The 9,207-nt window shown below is 35.4% G+C and overlaps 1 pseudogene; it reads left to right on the top strand.

Annotated features, from left to right (window-relative positions):
- Window positions 1-2,093: 2,093 nt before the first annotated feature.
- Window positions 2,094-4,247, top strand: LOC149558962 (L-type lectin-domain containing receptor kinase IX.1 pseudogene; annotated as a pseudogene).
- Window positions 4,248-9,207: the final 4,960 nt, after the last annotated feature.

Below are 9,207 nucleotides of genomic sequence, written 5' to 3'. Positions count from 1 at the left end.
AGCTCTTTTATGAGATCACAATCAATCATATATATTAGGAGGGAAATTAGAGAGCAAATGAAATAGCTAATATAGGTAGAGAAGATGGCTAGACATAATAAGTCAAAATTTTAATATAGGGACTCCATCTAAACTAGGGATGGTTTTTATTTTTTTGGATTTTCAACCAAAATTTTCATCTCATTATTCTAGGGAAGATTCAGGAGTCTTTCTTTATCTTTTGCCCATTGTTTGCATCTTTCATTGCAAGTCAATATGATTGCATAAATAGATTCATTGTGGAAGATGGGGCTGGAGCATGTAAAAATTAATTTGAGGTGAATTTGGAGGATTTGGAATCATCAAGGTTGGACTTGTTAGACATTCAAACTGATAGGGAACATCCTCTTTCTCCCCATTTTATTTAACTAAGTCGGTAAAACACCCTATAGTGTAACAAACTAATAATGGTGTTACTTAAGATATATTTTCTTAGTTAAGAAGTGAAATCTTCATTCTATTAGATGTATTTGCTAATGATTTAATTGTATATTTTATTTTTATTTAAGAAAATTTTGTTATTAACTTACATTTCATTTCTATGTCCTTTCTATATTCATGTTTTGTTACTTTTCAGAGCTTTATCCTTAACATAAGTGTAAGATATAGTGCTTAGATTAAATACAAATCCTAATTAGAGGTAGAAGCAGGGAAAGACAAGGGATGAGGGACAACTTAGAAGGAAGGTGGATAAATGTTACTTGGGACTAAAAGTTGATTATTCAGATGTATCCATGTACTTTATGATGCATCAAAGCTTAGATTGTTTGTCTATCAATTTTTTTTATAAAGATAAAATAATATGTGTATAAATGATATTTATTGGCTTAATTACATTTAATTCTAATATTGTAAAAATGCAAGTCAAAAAGATATTTAAAAAAAAATCTAACTAAGCCAATTATAAAAAGATAAAGTTGTTATTAATGAATGTCATAACGTTATCATTAATGAAATGACGTGTTTTAAATCTAATTAAAATGTAGCAATTGTAAAAAGATGAAAATAAATTACAAATGCATATGACATAAAGGTGTCATTAGTCACATGACATATATATTTTCAGATGTTGTAATTTTTTTGTATTTTTGTTAAGGGAAATTGAGTTTTATCCCTACATAAATTAGTATCGGAAAATAGAATTACCGAAAATGTAATTTATAAAATCATGAAAAATAAAGAAAAAATATAAACATTTGAAATTCTATTTAAACTTTTTTAATGCTATGATCTAATTAGTCAATTAAATTAAGAAAAGAACTGAATAAATGTAATAGTATCCCACATTTAACACAAACTAATTTTGTCTTTGCCAGAAACTAGTAGTAATTTGGTGAGAGGGATGTGTCATTAAAACTTGTGATATTGATGTATTCCCCAATGTGTTGGAGTTGCAGGCCTTTTTATGAAAACAACGAAAATAATTTTTTAGCAGGTGACAAAATATTAATATATGAGGACGGACTTCACAACTGAAAATTATGGTCGTTGAAAACGAAATAGTGAAGTAATTACGACACACGGAAAGCCCTCAAGGGCAAATTTGTCGTACAATTTGCAGAATATGTTATTTTTAAATCTATGTCGTGCATTTCAAGGAGTGAAATTAAAAGTTACGACAAAATGGAATCGAAAATAACACAACGTACGACTCGGCCGGTATAATGAGATCAGTAATAGCTGTCAGCAAACTAGCAATCCTGCCACCCATGAAATATCGACGACGCGTAGAAACAACGGCTGGAATCGCAAAATATTTGTGTTTATTCGCATGTACTAAACGAATCAGACAATTGATTCGATATAGAATCATATATTTCAAGTACTGAAAACATTTACTTAAAACTTTTACTCTTCATACGGGGACAATGTCTCGATCAAATCGTTGTAGCGTCAAAGTCCACGCTAAACAGATATACAAACAAATCCTAAATCCTTAGGGCTACCAGAAAATTATCTGTCTTGTACGTTCTTTGATTCTGATTCTATATCATTGAAGAATGTGATGCAAAATCTCTTACAACGATCAAAACAAGTAAATTATCTGAAATCAAATGGCAAAAGTCTACCATCCTCTACCCACCCTCTTCTTCTTATGCTGTGTTTATTCCTTCTCCGGTTTGTCACATGCAGGAAGCAGCCTTAGCTTTCAGTTTCCTCCTCTGACAGATATAAAACTTGAAAATGATGCCTATGTTCAGGGAGACAAGCTTCAGCTCACCAGAAATGAAGCATCAGTAGACTTAGACAATAGCTTTGGTTGGGCAGTTTATAATAAATCTGTTCCTCTATGGGACAACACCTCTGGAGCTCTGTCAAACTTCTCTGCCCATTTCCAATTCATCATCGGCCGGAGCGATATTTTTTTTTACGACTATGGAGATGGACTCGCATTCTTCTTGTCCCCTTCCCAGTTGGAGCCACCAGAGAGAGCTTTTCGCGGAGGTCTAGGCTTGTTCAACGAGACGACTATTAATGGATCATACTATCAGATGGTTGCTGTGGAATTTGACACTTATAAGAATGAATGGGATCCTGATGACAATCATGTTGGAATAAACGTCAACAGCAGTTTCTCAAAGTTCCATGTTTCGCTCAGCTCTTCTACCCAAGATCTGAAGAACGGACATCCATGGGATGCGTGGGTGGATTACGACGGCGGACAAAAGAGGCTGCATGTATTTCTCTTGTATAATGACACCAACGCTAATGTTTCCAAGCCCAAAAGCCCTCTGTTTTCCTATGATATTGACCTGCGTGAATTTCTTCCAGAAAGCATCAAGGTTGGCCTCTCGGCTTCCACTGGACGCTCGGCAGAGACACACATTGTGAAAGCTTGGGATTTTGCTTTTGAATATTCGTGGGAAACCTCACCCGCGGGGGCTCCTCCGGGAAAAGCTTACAACCGCGAAGAGAACATTTCCATTGAAGAGGACAAGAAAAAGAGCAATCCTCGTAAAGCTTATTTGATATCGCTCTTCTGCATCGTGATGGTCATATGCGGTTTCATATTCCTTACGTGGCAATGGAATTTGAGAAATGGGAAAACCTGCCGCGAGGCAAGAGATGAAATCGATGTGGAGCTGGAGAAATGGATTTCTCGGGGTCCCCGAAGTTTCTCCTATGCGGAGCTCTGTGTGGCGACAAGAAACTTCTGCCACGATGAAAAGCTTGGTCAAGGTGGCTTCGGCAGCGTCTACAGAGGAATCCTCCCGGGAACAATGGAGGCTGTGGCTGTAAAGAGAGTTTCCCAAGGTTCTAAACAGGGAAGAAAAGAGTATGTTGCTGAGATTACCATAATCAACACGCTCAGACACCGTAACCTGGTGCAGCTATTGGGATGGTGCCATGAAAAAGGTGAGCTGCTTCTTGTTTATGAATACCTGCCGAACGGGAGCCTGGATAGACATATTTTTGGTAAGGACAGGGACACTCTGCCTTGGAACTCAAGATATAGTATTGCATATGACATAGCGTGTGCTCTTGTTTATCTGCACGAAGAGTGGGTTCAGCGGGTTGTTCACAGAGACGTCAAGGCAAGCAACATAATGTTGGATTCCGATTTCAATGCCAAGCTGGGTGATTTTGGTTTGGCAAGAGTGGTGGAGCGTGATCAAACAGCCTCCCATACGACCATGGTGGCGGGGACGTTGGGGTATTTAGCTCCCGAGTGTGTCATAACGGGGAAGGCCAGTCCAGAGGCTGACGTGTACAGTTTTGGGGCTGTTACACTTGAAATTGCCTGCGGAAGGCGGCCGTATGACCACACACTTATTGAACATAATTGCAGATTGGTGGAATGGGTTTGGGATTTGTATGGACAGGGTAAGCTGCTGCAGGCCGGGGATGAGAAATTGAAGGGAAATTTCGACGAGAAGGAAATGGAGCGGTTGATGTTGGTGGGACTGCTGTGTTCTCATCCAAACCCACCATCGAGACCCACAATGAGAGATGTGATGAAAATGTTGAAATGGGAAGCTGAATTGCCGTATGTTCCTCTCGATTTACCGGTTGCAGTGTACAGTCAGTCTGATCGGCGTGATATGACGTCAGCATCATCCGGTGCCAGCGATTCCTCCTTGTCGTCAAGCTGCAATATGGCAGGGAAGTCGTCTGTTCTCCCGTCGCCCAAGTCTTCAAGTAGCTCCGCAAAAATGTCGAGCCCTCTGTTGTTTCGCATAGAGACCCCACAAGTTCGAAATGGTTAAACCTGAGCAAAGTCTTAATCGTCGACTCCGAGATATTGTACATTTTATCTACAAAAGGTTCTTTCTTGATTGGAGCGAGCAGGTGGATGATTCTCTCGATTTACCATAAAATTAGTAATTGTATTCTTTATGTGTAATGGGTCCATCAAAGATGTGTGGAAGTTCAACTGAAAAATAAAAATTGTTATTTTTTTAAATATATTTGTATGGTAGATTATGTCAATTTGTAGGTTATTTACTAAATAATTTTTTTATATAATAAATATTTTAATAGATAAGTAATAGCTTCTAATTAATTATGTATTCATTCACATGATTCTAAATACAATTAAGACAAGAGACTCAAAACATCAAGGTTCATGTCATTTGCATTTTTAGTTACTAAGAAATAGAAGAATAGCTGAAGATAGTAGAAGATAAGAAGAGGGTGAGAAGTAGGTAGAATGTTTTTGAAATTAATGTTAGTCACTTTTGCAACTAAATGGTTAATTTGAAGTAGTAAAAGAAATGCAGGTATCTCTAAACTAGACTTATCTACCCATGGCGATTTGGAGAGAATTTTTTTTTAAAGGTCAAACATAACTCCAACTGGAGATTCGAGAGAAATACAGATACTATTAAGAGTAGACACATGTTGGTCAAAAAAATCGTATGACCATTGAAAGTTCAAAGAGTGTGATTTGCAATAGAACTAAAATAAGCATAGATTGCAATAGCATGGATTCAAATCATAAAGCAACCCAAGCAAAAACATATATAATACCCAAGTTAAAACTAAGAACCTTGTAAAATAGAGCTCCAACTTCTCAACTTCCCATTCCTTGATATCTCTAAGTAGATTGTTAATATATAAAGTTTGACTAGTTTTTTTGCTCATTGTCACTATACCAAGTATATGTCAAGAAATTTGAAACTAACGAAGAGAGAAAAGTGTTAGTGATGTCAAAAAATTGAGTAGGTCTTTGAATTTATCAAAGCCATTTAGTCTCTTAAACAAACATGAAGGCTCTAAAACTAGAGGATTTTGGCCTAGGGGGCAATAGTAACACATTGCTTGAGTGACTGTGAGATGCCAATTCAATTCTAAGAAAGACATAATTTTGGTCTAAAGATGGAGAGGAAAAAAATTGACAAGACAATAAAATTTATAGGCAAATTAAATACTAATAAATTATTGCAAGTGCGAAAAAAAAATCTCAAGTTATGTAAATCAACAATTCAAATGTATTTTGTCATAAGCACTAAAAAACATAAAAGTATATACATTGTTTTCAATTACAAGTCACCTTATTTGTATCCTCACAAAAATGAGTTTAAAAAGTACTTTAGTAGATACCAATCAAAATATTTCTCCACTCTACAAACTAATTTGAATTCTACAGTTAAGGAGCATAAACATAGCAGGAAAGATCATTAACTTTTCATTCAAACCCAGAGTAAGTTTAACAATACACCTATCATAAAATCAAAAAATTTAGTATTCAATGTTCAATGGAACCCATAAGCATATAGCCCCAAGTCATGGTCTAAGTAGTAAGGAAGAGAATTTTGAAGATGTTGACATAGATTGAAGACCTGATGAGCATGTTCACAGACAAATGTGACTGAAATAATGTTGCATAACTTTTGTAAAGAATGAAACGTTCCACCTTAATTGTTGAAAAATGTATTGTAGTCCAGTCGCCTTAATTCTCATTTAAAGTTGTAAGCCATAATAATTTAAAAGAAGTGCATCCGATATAAAACAAGTGCAGTTGGATTGTAAAGTAACTACTTGTATCATGCCTTTATGCAAGAGTACTATTTTTAGTAGTTTTCAAGGTAACATATCAATTTTTTAGGACATCTTTCATTGCTAGTTAAAAGCCTGATTTGCAGAGTTACAAATACAACAATCAATAGAACAACTTTGAAACATAAAAGATTTTTTAAAGGATTAATTTCATTTTATTTTATTACATTACCTTTACTACCTTCTTAAGATTTCCCTTTATGCACATGTGTTCCAATTTAATAATTAAATAATTATTAAATGTCATTTTCCTCTTAGGATTTCCCTTTTATGTTTTACAATCTCCTTCTATGAGGATTGATCAATTGTAAATTTCAATTCATTCTTTTAGTCTGATAATATATTCTTCCATATTTTCAAAGTCAAACCCTTGCCTTCTCTTATATTTTTCTTCTCTGTGACAGGTTCTTGCATGTAGGTGTTTTACTGGATCTGTGGATTTGTTCTCATCAGGTCATTCATGGTATCAAAGCCAAATATGTTGTAGCTTGTTCATTTCTTTAAAAAAAGCAAAAACGAGGGTTTGTTAGATCAATTCTTTTTTTTTCCAGTATTTTTTTATGCAAATAGGAGTTTCTCTTAAAATTGAAGTTCTTTGAGTCCAAACAAACATCACGGTTGGATTCAAAGCATGTCAAAATCCTTATTTTTATATAAAACTTGTCAAATTTGGAAATGGATGACTGGTAAGGTAAAACAATTGCTCCTAAATCTAGATACATTTCTCAGGGCAGAGATTTTATGATTGTTAGCACAAAAATTGATATTTTGGCATAAAATTGAGGTTTTCTAGCTCTAAAATCAAGATTTTTTGACACAAAACTATGATTTTGGCATGTAAATCAAGGTTTTCTAGTACAATTTTTTTTTTCATAAAAATTGAGAGGATTTTAGGTACATGACTGGCATGCTTCCCGAGGCAATTTTGGTGTGGAATTGACACACTTCTCGAGGTGAATTTTCAAACAAAACTTGCATTCGTCCCGAGATAAATTCTAGTAGAAATTAGTATGCTTCTCGATGTTATTTCTGGTACTAGTGGGCATGCTTCCCGAAGCATTTTGGCAAGATCTTGAGGCTGTGATTATTTATTTTGCCCTTCCAACTCTTTTTTGAACTACCTATGGTTTTTTGGCTCTAACTTGAGCATAGGGAGGCATTTTTGGGCAAACAAGATATCATCACAAAGTTGATTCCAAGACAGACATGATGATGAAGGTATTTTTTGGATTTTTTTCTAGTTTGGCACCTATTTTTTAATCAATTATTGATGATTCTTTCTACATTCTAGGGGGCATAGCTTGCTTGTTTTAGCTCCATTTTCTGATCTGAAAGAAGAGATGCAAATCTCTTCTCAAGCACTTTCCAGATTCTCTATTATTTTTGTCAGTTTTTTTTTTAAGGTACATGTGATTCTCAAACCAAATCTTTTTTGCTCTTTTCTTGTGTATGCATTCTTTATGGGATCTAGTCTTCAATTTTTTGCATTATGGGGGGTGTTTTATATAATTATTTCTATCATTTACATCAGTAAATCAAAACTATTCAAAAACAATGGTTGAGACCTCTTCTTGTCAGTAACTTCTGACCCCTCACAATTATCACACATGGAAGTCTCTGATGACATGGCTTCTCCGATCAAAAGGGTTGTGGTCTTGTTTAGATTGAGTGCAACCAATTTTACAGAGGCCTTTTGCAGTCATGTAGAATAGGAACAAGATGGATGAGGATATGGGGTTGATTTCTTTACAGGTATCTGACAGTCTATAGTTTCATCTTGATGGGTGCAATATCCCTCTAGCTATGTGGACCAAGCTTAACGGATTATTTGGTATAGTGCATGAGTTCAGGGTACATCAAATTGAGGCAGAGCTTACCTCTCTTGTACCAGATTCTTTTCCTTCCATTGAGGACTTCTTGATAAAGTTCAAACAATAGAGATCTTTATTGTAAGGTTGTGAGAAGATCAAGACTGACATTGAATGCATTTACCTTATTCTTTCTAAGCTTCATGGAAATTTTTAGATTTTTGCTTCTACCTTCCATTCCACCATGGATGCTTTGTGTACTAGATTTACCATGTTGTCTTTTGAATTTTTTTGTGATCATTTGACTTGAGAGTAAGCTAAGCTCTCTCAATTGGATTCTCTCACAAGTTCTTAGACTTATGTATTGGTAGCTTGGACATCTTCTAGAAAGAAGGAGAAGAAACATAAGTCACATCCTATAGAGTCTCAAATTGATTCTAGCCCACACATCTCATCAGGCCCACCTCCTCCAAAGGGGGATAAATAAAATCCAAATAGAATGAAGTGTGTTTATTATAATAAGTCCAATCATGATGAGTGGAATTACTATGAGAAGAAGTTAGATGGCTATGCCAAACAAGTTTAAAATTTGATAGCTCTCCTTTAGAAGAGCAACATTGATATTCCTTCTACTTCTCATAGATCTTCTTCTTCATCATCATTTCATTTAGATGGTAAAGACATAGCAAAGGGTCATGCACTATGTGCAACTACTTTCCCACATTCTTCTAGATGGTTACTTGATTCAGGTGCTTCATTCCATATGACATCTTCTCAGGATTTGTACATTTCTTTTGAGGCTTCTCCTACTTCACACATTTTGATGAGGAACAACAATATTATGACTATATGTGGAAAAGGTTCTATTGGCATTGATTATGGTACATTTCATGTTGTACTATGTATTCCATCTTTTTCCTCTAACCTTCTCTCTATTTATCAAATTACATACACTGGGACAAGGAAGACAGCTAAGTTTGCACAAGATTCAGTGCACATCAAAGATAGTGAGTTAGGAAATATTAATTCTAGAAGGATTGTTGATCATTCTTCCCACTTAAACTGTTTCTCTCTTTTCGGTCCACCATCTCCAAAATTTAAGACTCACTTGCCTTCTTCATGAGAGAATACTGAAGTGAAGTCGGGTCACTTGATCTTATGTGTTGTTCCTAAGACTAGTGTTGTGACTTCTACACCTTTACCTCCTATTTAGATTCCATCTATTGCACAAGATTACTCTTTAGCATTTCCTAACATTGCAACTCTAGTTATCGAGCCACATAGTGCATTTGTTGAGGATATATCAGAGGACATACATCTCCTCTCAGGTGAAAGATTCAACACATCTGTTATCCCAAAT

Source organism: Cupressus sempervirens, chromosome 5, assembly GCF_028749045.1.
Source record: "Cupressus sempervirens isolate cs-2001-9-10 chromosome 5, ASM2874904v1, whole genome shotgun sequence".
Lineage (NCBI taxonomy): Eukaryota > Viridiplantae > Streptophyta > Pinopsida > Cupressales > Cupressaceae > Cupressus > Cupressus sempervirens.
The sequence above is the reverse complement of the archived record's forward strand: the minus strand, read 5'-3'. Positions and strand labels throughout refer to the sequence as shown.